Here is a 12,534-nt window from a genome sequence, read left to right as displayed (position 1 = left end):
AAATGTCGACTGTTTACTCTTTTCCATAGATGCTGCCTGGCCTGCTGAGTTCCTCCAGCATTTTAGTGTGTGTTGCTATAGAATTTGGCTGCTTGCAAGGGAAGAATTTCTAGTTAGCCATAATGTGAAGGAGCCAAAATTTATCCGGATGGGCTTGATACTTATTTTTCAGTCATGGTAGCTTAGATCAGTTCTCAGCTGGGAAAAGTGTTTAATATCAAAAGTTTTATTCGAAAATGTTGAATAGTTTTGTTCTTTACTTCTTTGGGAGGTGGTCTGATTGTGTATTTATAGTGAGGTCAATGAGGACAAAGAAGAGTTGTTTCCTCTGGTGCAGAAATTGAGAAAGTGAGGTTAAAATAATCAGAAGTGGACCTTTCAGGAAAGAAATCAGGAAGGAAATTTGGAATTCTCGTCAAAAATTTTGGTGCTTGGTCCATTTGAAGCTTTAATGAATGACTTTATTAGGCTTTCATTGGCTTTTGGTATGAATAAATATGGGTCACATCTGGCAAATGGAGCTGAAGTGTAGATCAACCATAGTCAATGTAAATGGCAGTGCAGGCTGACCGGGAGGCAAGACCACCTAATACTCCTATTTTTCACTTAATCACTAAAATCATTGAGCAGAGGTTATTTTTCTCCCTTGAAACTTGGAGAAGAAATTGGTTCCCTGTGGGTTTTACTTTGGACTGCTCTGGACTTTGTACAGAATGCTTCTCAATGCCTCCCTTTCATTCATGGCTCTCAAGACAGCAGTGGGGAGCACAGAGTGACAGCAGTACAGCAGAACAGGCAACATCTGCACTGAAATCTTTGCTTTTTAAAATTCCATTAGTCTGCACTTCTTAATTGCCAATCCTTTTAAGCAGAAAGCACAAAGGAGGGACAGTTCAATAGGTCGGCATAGTTCTCTGTTGAGTTCCTGGCAAAAGTGATTACTTGAAAGTAAAACTAAGGGTTCTTTTTCAGTTGTTTTATTAAACAGAGCATTATGATTAATAACTTGCGGTGGCAGAGAACCACGTAAGATAGCTGGAGCAGTTAAGATGTCCTTCTGACCTATTTTGTTCGGTTATTAAGACAATTAAAGCTTTTTTTTTCACAAGCAAGATTAGTAACTCTCCCAATCTGTCTAAATGGCCTTCACAGATGCATAGGGTAGATAATTTGTTCTCACGTGATAATTGCAGTACGTTAAGTGGCACCAAGATCAACTCTTTTTATGAGCAGTGCACTTAGTATGATCGGTGAAACGTAAGAGACCCTTTGATCTACTGTAGCCTTGGTTTTGGGTTCTGTGTTTCTACTCTGTCCTCTTTGAGAGAGAGCTTATTTTGTAATGTGCAAGGTGATGCTCCTATTTGTTGCCACTAGAGGGCCTCAGATCCTTAACTTTAAATGGCTGGTTTGGATTTCTTTACTGGTCATGTCATTTCTCATTGATAGGAGCCTTGAATTTACTCCTTATTCTGGAACATAGTCATACACCCACTGGCCACTTTGTTAGGTACCTCTTGTACCTAATAAAGTGGCCACTGAGTGTACTTCCTGGTCTTCTGCTGCTGTAGCCCATCCACGTCAAGGCTTGGTGTGTAAGTTCAGAGATGCTCTTCTGCACACCACTGTTGTGATGTGGAGTTATTTAAGTAATTGTCACCTTCCCGTCAGCTTGAACCAGTCTGGTCATTCTCCTCTGACGTCTCTCATTATCAAGGCATCTTTGCCCACAGAACTGCCGCTCACTGGATTTTTTTTCTCTTTCTCACACCATTCTCTGTAATATTTAGTGATTGTTGTGCATGAAAATCCTAGGGGATCAGCAGTTTCTGAGATACTCAAACTACCCTGCCTGGCACAAACAATCATTCCATCGTCAAAGTCGCTTAGATCACACTTCTTCCCCATTCTGATGTTTGGGTCGAACAACAAGTGAACCTCTTGATCATGTCTGCATGCTTTTTATGCATTGAGTTGCTACCAAATGATTGGCCGATTAGATATTTGCATTAGGGAGCAACTGTACCTAATAAAGTGGCCACTAAATGCAGAAGAAGCATTTTACCCATTGCTTTATTCTTATATTTCCAACAGCCCTGGTAGACTCCTAAGAGAAAGATTTACTTTTATTTCGAAATACAGCATGGAATAGGCCTTTTCTGGCCCCTCGAGCGATCCCCCCGATTTAACCCTAGCCTAATCATGGGACAATTTACAATGACCAATTAATCTACTAACCGGTACGTCTTCGGACGGGAGCTCCTGGAGAAGACCCAGGCGTTTCATGGGGAGGACGTACAGACTCCTTGCAGATGACATCAGAATTGAACTCCGAACTCTGCCAAGCTATAACAGCATTGCGCTAACCACTACACTACCATGGTGACCTCGGTCATTGTGAACTAACAAAATTGTGTTTGAGCAGTTTCTTCTTATTCATAACATGGATTGTTACAATGAACAAATAAGGAAAAAATTGTGAAATTTCCATTTATCAGGCATCCGGTCTTTTGAAGCTAAAAGAAGTACTTATTCATCAGTCGTAACGGTTGGGATTAGTTGCACCAGTCACTTCCCACGTAGCAAACTCCCACTAAGAGCAAACAAGAGAAAATCTGCAGATGCTGGAAATCCAAGCAACACACACAAAATGCTGGAGGAACCCAGCAGGCCAGGCAGCGTCTGTGGAAAAAAGTACAGCCGGTGTTTCGAGCAAAAACCCTTCAGCAGGATTGGAGAAAAAAAGATGAGGAGTAGATCTAAAAGGTGGGGGGAGGGGAGGGAGAAACACAAGGTGATAGGTGAAAGAGCAATGTGAAAATGATAATTATCATTTTTTTGCCTTAGACAAGAAACAATCATTGTGTATAGTGTTCCCGGCCCTTTGAAATTGTGCCATAATCACTTTGCATCCACTTTAAGAGGAACACACACAAAATGCTGGAGGAACCCAGCAGGCCAGGCAGCGTCTATGGAAAAGAGTACAGTCGATGCTTCGAGCCGAAGCCCTTCGGTAGGCTTTGGCCCAAAACGTCGATTGTACTTTTGTCCATTGATGCTGCCTGGCCTGCTGGGTTCCTCCAGCATTTTCTGTGTGTTGCTCGGATTTCCAGCATCTGCAGATTTCCTCTTGTCTGTGATTTGTCCACTTTAAGAGAGTGGGTTTAACGTCTCATCCAAAACACATCAGCCTGGATCACGTCCGAGCTCAAGGCTGTGCTGCGGAATTTGCACCTCTGATGCATATGCACATGTATTTCTCCGAGTGACAGCTAAAATAATGTGAGAAGTCTTCATCTACAATTTTCTAGCTCTCGCACACACATCAAAGCTAAATTAAAAGCAGCAATGTGCACAATATTAAAAAAACCTACAGGGCTGTAGTTGCCGGCAGAGCAGAGGGCATGGAATTGATTCTAACATGTGCTGGAAAGTGACTCTGTCACAATCAAGGTGTGTGGACTTTGCAGCCCTTTGAACTACTCCGCAGGAATGGGGGGATGTCCACCTATTTATTGTCAGCATAGGAAGTTAGGCTGGTTTGGCTGAGCAGAGCCTGCTTCCCATCGTTGCCAATCATAATCAAGGAGTTAGTGCTTCTCTGGCAAGGCTCAAGCGCTCTTGTATTGTTGCTAATCCACTCGTGAAAGTACAGCAGGTTTTGTAAACCCCCCTGTGGAACTGGTATTTTTCATCTGAGCTGATGGGGCGGGGGAGGAAGAGGGAGTGGGGTCAGTGGGGTGAGGGTGGGCGTCTCAGTGGTTAATGGGATAGTTCTGGGAAGTCTAGTGCCTCTTTGTGTTGCCGATCTGCACTTTGCTTTAAAAAGAAAGCTCGTGTGCATCCATTTTCAGGCTGTAACTCTTCACATTTATTCACACTCATCTCACTGTCTAGCTGATGGTTTGTTTTAAATGCAAACATCTCTCCATCTTTCCAAAGGTAAATGTACACATATCACCACAGGCTGCCTCCACTATCCTCAAAATGTTTTCCAAATCCTTTCATCAGAACACATTTCCCTGTCAGTCGCTAAAAGTTTTAACACACAAGTGGCTTAACTTCTTTTGAACCTAAAATAAGATAGCAAGTCACAGGTATCAATTGATTGCATTACTTTGTTCAGTGAAGGGTTTTGACCTCTTTGAAAAGCTTGGGCTTGCAGTTGCTATTTTGTCAAGATTTGTAGGAGCACAAGTTGGTTATACAAGTTGGTTGTAAACGGAGGGGAATTGACTGCATTGGATCTATCAGCAATGTGTAAAGCACTTTCTGCTCCTTAAGTTATCTTCACATAGGTGCCTAAACCTCACTCCACCCAAATTACGAAGCACGAGAGGCTGCAGATCTTGGAGTCTGAAGCAACACACAAAGCGCTGGAGGAACTCGGCAGGTCAGGCAGCATCTGGGGAAGGAATGGACAAGAAGTTTGGCAAAATTAACTCTGCCCACTATTTTCCTGCATAATGCAACCTACCTCATGGGATTCTCCAGCACCTGGTGGGATGCCATAAATTATGGGCTTGGTTTTTATAGTGTCCCCTTTTTTTCAAAGGAATGGTTTTAGTGTGTGTTCATTCATTATGCGCTGTGTTGTATGACACGGGCGATCATGGTCTTTCCATGACCAGTATCGTTCTTGGTAAATTTTCTACAGAAGTGATTTGCCATCACCATTTTCTGGGCAGTATCTGTACCAGATGGGTGACCCCAGCCATTATCAATGCTCTTCAGAGGTTGTCTGCCTGGTGTCAATGGTCGCATAACCAGGACTTATGATCTGCACCGGCTGTTCCTACGACCATCCATCACGTGTCCCTGATCGGGGGGCTAAGCAGGTGCTACACCTTGCCCAAGGGTGACCTGCAGGCCAGCAGAGGGAAGGAGCATCTTAACCTCCTTTGGTACAGACATGTCTCCACCCTGACACCCCTTTAGTGTGAGTATGATGGAGAAAGCACAGTGTTCTCATCACTCCTGCTGTTGCTTACTATCTTCTATAAATTTTATATCATGTTTCAAACTGACAGAGAGGTGGAGAGGAAGGTAGGGTGAGGGGAGGGGGAGGTCAGAGAGAGATATAATGATAAGGATGTGAGGTAGGAGGTGAGAGGGAGATATAGATAGAGGAAGATACAGTGAGAGGGGAGTGCATATCTTTCAGCACATGTTTAAAACAAAAAAAAAATCTGAAGCCAACTAAATATTGGGAGCTGCTTTTGCTGAGAAAAAACTTCAGCAGTGACACTGAAGTCTTGCTCCATGGCAAGGAGAGAAACCTGGAATAAAAAAGTACAAGTAGAGGCAGGCAGATTCTATACTTATTTTAATTTGCCTTTATTAAATCAGGCATTGAAACTAAATACAAAGGAAAAGGTGAGAGTGAATGAAATAACTGGAAAGAGAGGATTGAGAAAGCTTAGCAGACTGAGGAGGTTGAGAGGTTGAGGGATGATGCACCATCAATAACTCTAGGAGACTGGAAGTGAACAATAGGCTTTTATTAACAGCAAATAGGGAGCACGACATGTCGAAGACTGAGGGAGGAGCAGTGCCCCAATCACCTTTATACGGGGGTCTGTGGGAGGAGCCACAGGAGCAGTCAGCAGGGGGCGTGTCCAGACAGGTATACATAGTTTACCACAAGGGAATAGTATATATTAGAGAGAGTATATTAGAGAGAAAATGGGATAGAGTGGAGAAATTGGGACAGAGAGAGAAGTTAAGACCAAAAGACCATAAGACACAGGAGCAGAATTAGGCCATAGGCCTATTGGGTCTGCTCTGCCCCTCCATCGTGGCTGATTTATTATCCCTCTTAACCCCGTTCTCCTGCTGTCCCATCGCAACCTTTGTCTCACTGACTAACCAAGAACCTATTAAGTTCCACTTTAAATATACTCAATGATTTGGCCTCCAACACTGTCTGTGACAATGCATTCCACAGATTCAGCATCCTCTGGCTTAAGAAACTCCTTCTCATCTGTATTCTAAATGGATGTCTCTCTAACCTGAGGCTGCGCCCTCTGGTCCTAGACTCACCCACTATAGGAAACATCCCACCATCCACTCTGTCTAAGCTTTTCAACATTAGGTAGGTTTCAGTGAGATTCCTCCCCAGCCCACCATCATTCTTCTGAACTCCAACAAGAACAAGCCCAAAGCTCCTCATGCTTTAAACTTTTCATTCCTGGCATCATTCTCGTGAACCTTCTCTGGACCCTGTTCAAAGCCAGTACGCCTTTTCATAGACAAAGCACCCGAAATTGTTCACAATCCTCCATGTGGTCTGGGCAATGTCTTATAAAGCCTCAGCATCACATCCTTGCTCTTATATTCTAGTCCTCTCAAAATGAATGCTAACATTGCACTTGTCTTTGTTACCACCAACTCAACCTGCAGGTTATCCTTTAGGGAATCTTGCACATGGACTCCCAAGTCCCTTTGCACTTCTCCCTCCTGCCATCTGGGAAAAGGCACCGAAGCATTTGGGCTCTCACGACCAGGCTAAGTAACAGTTTCTTCCCCCAAGCTATCAGACTCCTCAATACCCAGAGCCTGGACTGACATCTTACTACCCTATTGTCTTGTTTTGTACTGTTTTGTGCACTTTATGCAGTCCTGGGTAGGTCTGTAGTCTAATGTAGTTTCTTCTGAGTTGTTTTTTACGTAGCTCAGTCTAGTTTTTATACTGTGTCATGTAACACCATGGTCCTGAAAAACATTGTTTCATTTTTACTATGTACTGTACCAGCAGTTATGGTCGAAATGACTTGACTTGACTTGACCTCTGAGTTTTAAATTTTCTGGCTGTTTAGAAAATAGTTTACATCTTTATTCTTTCTACCAAAGTGCATGTCCATGAAATTCCCTACACTATATTCCAACTGACACTTCTTTCCCATCCTTCCAAACTGTCCAAGTCCTTCTGCAGACTTCCCGCTTCCACAACACCACCTGCCCCTTCACCAATCTTTCTTTCATCTACAAACATGCAAAAAAAAAGAAAAGGTAAGTGAAAAAAATTACACTGAGCTCTTCTGAGGTTAAAAGCAAGGGTTGATTTGAAAGGTACAAAAGAAATTGGATGTGAGTAAGAGTTGACTCAGTGAGACAAAATGATTGGAAGATTTTTTTTAAAAAACTGTTTTTAAGAGTGGGGAGGAATTCCTTTGGAATAGGGCAGCAATAATGAGGCTGGATTGTGTAACAAATGACAAGCAGTTGTCTCTTCCTTTGCTCAGGTGAACCTCAAAATTAGATTGCGTAGAAAACACAATTTAGCTGTCAGGAATCTTTCATCTAACTTAGGTCAGAAAGTAGTGAGTGCATATTTTGTTCCCTACATGGTGATGGTTAAACTTTGCAAATTCACAGGTGACAATGTTGTTAACCTCAATGTGTATTGGAAAGAAACTTCAATCTGGTACCTACTTACTGCCTGTTATACCTGCTGGCATTTAGGGCAGCCATGAAGATCCACCATACTGTTGCACACAAATATAGAAGAATTCTTTATCATTGTTTCTGTAAAAGTTTTGTTTGACCAGTTAGAGTTATTAGGCCTGAGCTGACCCCCTGAACCTGGAGGACCAGTGGACCACTCTTAGTCTGGTCTCTATCCTTTGACCTATTTGGTATGGGTTACCTTACCAAGAGTCAAAGCATAAAACCCTGACTCCAGCCAGCATAGCTCTCCTAGTCATTGAAGCACAACAAGCCACGACAAGGCTGTGGTCAATCCAGAGCATTATCTACTCTGATACAGCTCAAAAGGAAGCTGTTCAGCCCATCGTTTCCAATGTCTCCACCAAAGCAACTGCTCCAAATGTTAAAAAGCCAAAGGCAAAATTTTGTTTGGGTAGCCTCCAACCTGATCGATTTCTCAAACTTCTGGTAATAGCCCCCACCCCCTCTTCTTCACCATTCCCCATTCCCATTTCCCTCTCTCACCTTACCTCCTTACCTGCCCATCACCTCCCTCTGGTGCTCCTCCCCCTCCCCTTTCTTTCATGGACTTCTGTCCTCTATTATATTCTCCCTTCTCTTTCACCAGTCAACTTCCCAGCTCTTTACTTCACCTCTCCTGCCCCTCCCAGTTTCACCTCTCTCCTTGTGACTCTTCCTCCCCCTTCCCCCACTTACTCACTCTGACTCATCTTTTTTCTCCAGTCCCGATGAAGGGTCTCAGCCCGAAACGTTGACTGTGCCCTTTTCCCTGGACGCTGCCTGGCATGCAGAGATCCTCCAGCATTTTGTGTGTGTGTTGCTCGGATTTCCAGCATCTGCAGGTTTTCTCTTGTTTGTGAACAGACTTCTGTGATCTTGATCCTGTCCACACCTCTGCTTGACTGGCACTTTGGATGTGATTGCTGACCTACACGGGCTTCAAATCAAATGCCTTGATTTAAAAATTCTCACTACTGTTTTGAAATCCCACCGTGGACTTACCCTAATCCATCCCTGTATTATTCCCCAGCCCTCTAACCCTCCAGGATGCTTACTCACCAGTCCTGACTTCAGTGTTTCACCATTTTGTTTCTCCAAATCTGTCAGTCCACCTTAATCTCTCCAACACTGGCAGCCAGGAATTTGAGCAGTGAGATTTGCACCATCACAACCGTCCTCCATCCTGAATAGTTCTACCTGCTTCTCCTTCTAATCCACATCTCTCACCAAAATTTTGATCCAGACATGTGGCTTAGCATCAGCCTGTGTCTGCTAATGCTCTTCAGAAAATTCTGCTGTATGGTGTGTAAAGGTGCATGTGGAATTTGTTGTGTTGCTGTCGATGGGCCTGCAGGCTGAACGGTCTCAGGGGTCAGAAAAATCCAAACATTCTCAGGCATGCTAGTGTAGCAAGAGTTGTGAGCCAGGATTCTGCGGTACAGGGGCTATAAATTCGGCCTTGTTTTGCATCAGCAGCTTTAGCTTGTGACTTAATCCGGCACTCCCACATCAACATAACAGGAAGGAGTTAATGTAAGCATTCAGTGGAATGAGTGTAACACTGTGTTCAAGTTCTGGTAGCTACAGCAGAGAAAGGAAGCAATAAAGAAATGGGTGCAATTTTCCAACATTTAGTGTGAAAATATTGCTTCTGGCATTAATGACTGACGGGCATTATAATACACTCTTTTTAGATTTTGTTTTACAGAGTTGCTTTTATATTCTTGATTATTTTGTTACAGCTGAGCGATAAACTCGCGGTCTAGCATAATACAGAGCTGTGCAGCAGTTCTTAATGGGTTGCAATACAAATCCAAGAAACCAGAAGGTTTGAAGAAAGTCTACAAAGTGCAAACCTGCCTGTGTATGGCAGGAGCTGGTGCAAGTGTTTAAAATTCCCTCCTAGTTTCTCCTTGCGGAGCCTTGGTTACACGATGTGTCGGGTCGTAGCTAGCGAATGCAAGTGTCACACACAACTTTTTCTTTCATTTGCCTGAGGGAAGTAGATGCTGCTGTCATAACCATTATGTTAACACCTCTGACTATTGTAGCTGAACTGGATGGCTGGTTAATATTTAACTTCTGTTAATGGGTCTAGAGTCACATGGAAGCAGACAGTTAGGAGAGCCCATTATCTTTCCTGGTGAACGTCAGTGAACCACATAGGCTTTCATCATGGGTTGGTAATTCTGTCGTCATTGCTATCGAAGTTAGCTCTTTATTTCAGATTATGTGGTTACTAGAATTTAAATTTCCAAGCTTCCATGATGGGATTTGAACTCACATCACTAGTCCATGTTCTAAGCTTTCTGCTGCCATACTGTTTTGGCTGCAATGCACCGCGACTCACCATGAGTCATCACAAAGGGTTTGATTGTTTATTAAAAATAGTAGGAGGACATTCCCATAAAATGTTGGAGGAATTCAGCAGCTGCTCTCACATGGCATCTGGAAGGGAGGTGGGGAAGAGGTCTTCCCTCTTCCTTTCCAGTTCCGAAGAAGGATCTCAGCCCAAAACATTGAATATTTATTCATTTCCATTGATACTGCCTGACCTGCTGAGTTCCTCCAGCATTTTGCATGTGTTGCTCTGGATTTCCAGAATCTGCAGAATCTTTGTTTTTAGGAGGATATTTAGCCCATTTTATCCAGGCCAACTCCGAACTGAGCAATCCCATCAGTCCTATTCCCCTTATTTCTCTCTACCTCTGCAGTTTATTTCTACATTTCTCTCCCATGCCCATCAGCTCCCTTTGGACCCTTGCTGCTTACCTACACTAACAGATAGTGACCTATCAGCTTATTATTGGATTATTATGTGGGAAAAGTTAAGATCAACAAGCAGAGTACTACAGTACCACAGGGAGCACATAAAACTCCAACAGAGAACACCTGAGGTCAAAATCAAATCTAAGTCCCTAATTTACACCGTTCAGGGAAATGTACTCACTGCTTCAATGCAGCAAATGGGAGCTGTTGCAAACTGCAAGATCTGATTGATGTTGGTGAGGGATAAATCTAACGAGTGGCAGCATGCCCACTAAGAAGGGAACACTCAGTTCAATAATCTGACAAATAAGCACCTCCAGCAGAGCAATGTTCCCTCAGTAAGGGCATCATCATTGGCCCAACTCAGTCTGAACTACCTGCTTATCAGTGAAGAGGGACCCAGCCCCATGGCTACCTGACATTGAAAATCTTGCTTTTCTGGCCGGAATTCGCAGCTTGAAGTGAAGAGACAAGGTGAATCAAAGTAGTATTCACTGAGTCTTAAAAACCCATGGAAAGTAGGATAAATGGAAGACCTGAAGGAGGTCCACATTTTTTTTTCAAACAGCCTCATATTTGTATTCAATAAATATTTTGCTTGTGTGAAAGTCTTCCCACAGTTATGGAGTGAAATCCCACCGGTGAAGTCATTATATTACTCACTCTTCCCTCCACTGAATTTTTCTCAGCTGTTTCTTGTTCCACTATGCTGAGTGCTAGCTTATTTAGGCTCTTTGACTTGGTTTTTCCAGCGGCAATAGCAGGTAAATTATGTAACTGGGGACTCCTACTTCCTGCGTTGACTTGCAGTCACCATCAGTTATAATTATGATTTTTTAAAATATAATCAAGGAAACAGAATTTCTGGGGGGAAAGCAGTAGCTCTCAAGTCTGCAGCAACATTATTTTCCCAAAAGAGTTCTTATGAGGTGGAAAGGATTCATATTGGCAATCCTTTAATCAACAGGGAACTGACCAGTCTTGGATGGAGAACAAGCTGAGGCAGATTCTGTAATCTCTGTGTGGGGGAAAAAATTAATCCCCCCCCTCCCCTTTTTCAAACAAGAGGGGCAATTATCATTCCCTTTGACAACTCCGAAACATTTTATCAAAATCCCCCTTCGGTTTCTCCCCTTTCAGTTCATGATTTGTGACTCACAGGCATTAAAGGGCCTTTTTTTCCTCAACAAAAATAACTCAGGCTGCAGTGCAGGGAATGTGATCACAGTAGATACATTTAATAAAATGGCAAGGAATTAGTCCAGTTTATTTTATTGATATTCCGACTGACAATATCTGCTAAGTTCTGAACTGGGCAGTTTGCTGGCAGGGGGAAAGCTGTCAGTGGGGAATGTGTTTGAGAAAATATTACCATAACGAGTGAGAGAAGCCTTTCTTAAATCCCATGTTATTCTATGGCTAGGTATGTGGTTGAATTGTAAGAGATCAAATGGGTAAACACAGGTGATTGTTTATTTATATTGTTGTTGGTGGCTACATTCCAGGTAATCAAGCCAACTTCCTCAGTGCCAAGATTGCTCCTGAATGGATAGATGCCAAGGAGATTCAGTCTGTGCAGCAGCTTTGATTAATTAGGCTGCAGATTTAGCAGACTATGTTCCATCAAGGTTAAATTAATCATTTTCAGACTGCACCCTTTAACCTCAAAATTACAATTTATAGCATGGTATGGTCGGATACCCTGTGCCCAAGGTCTACGTTAACAAGACATTGTGCTTATTTCTTTGAAAGCTGTTTAAACTATTTTACAGTGGGGCTGAAGAAGGGGAGAAAGGATTAGCCACGATTGAATGGCGGTGCAAACTCAATGGGCCAAATGACCTAATTCTGCTCCTCTGCCTTTTGGTCTAAGACAGTTTTGCACCTCTCCAATTTGATGTTAGCTATTCCCACAGAGACAGAAAGACTACTTTTGCACGGTGAAATTCAGAGTATGGGTTGAACTTGTGCTTTTTATTTAAGATACTTGATCCCAGATCTGGTCTCACCTGGCAATATTACACTTATTGCCCATTCTAAGTGCACTGGGAGAACTCCGTGGTATTGGAACAACAAATAGAACAGTGGTCCCCAACCACCGGGCCGCAAAGCATCTGCTACTGGGCTGCGAGGAAACGATATGATTTGGCGATATGAAAGAATATGAGTCAGCTGCACCTTTCTTTATTCCCTGTCACGGCCACTGTTGAACTTGAAATCACGTGAGGTTATCAGACACCTAAACGCAGTGATACCCTTGCGCCAGGGATCAGTGGTTGCGCCACGGCCAGCGGGAAGTGCCGTTGCTACCGGCCT

Source organism: Hypanus sabinus, chromosome 18 (genome assembly GCF_030144855.1).
Source record: "Hypanus sabinus isolate sHypSab1 chromosome 18, sHypSab1.hap1, whole genome shotgun sequence".
NCBI classification, from domain to species: domain Eukaryota; kingdom Metazoa; phylum Chordata; class Chondrichthyes; order Myliobatiformes; family Dasyatidae; genus Hypanus; species Hypanus sabinus.
The sequence above is the reverse complement of the archived record's forward strand: the minus strand, read 5'-3'. Positions refer to the sequence as shown.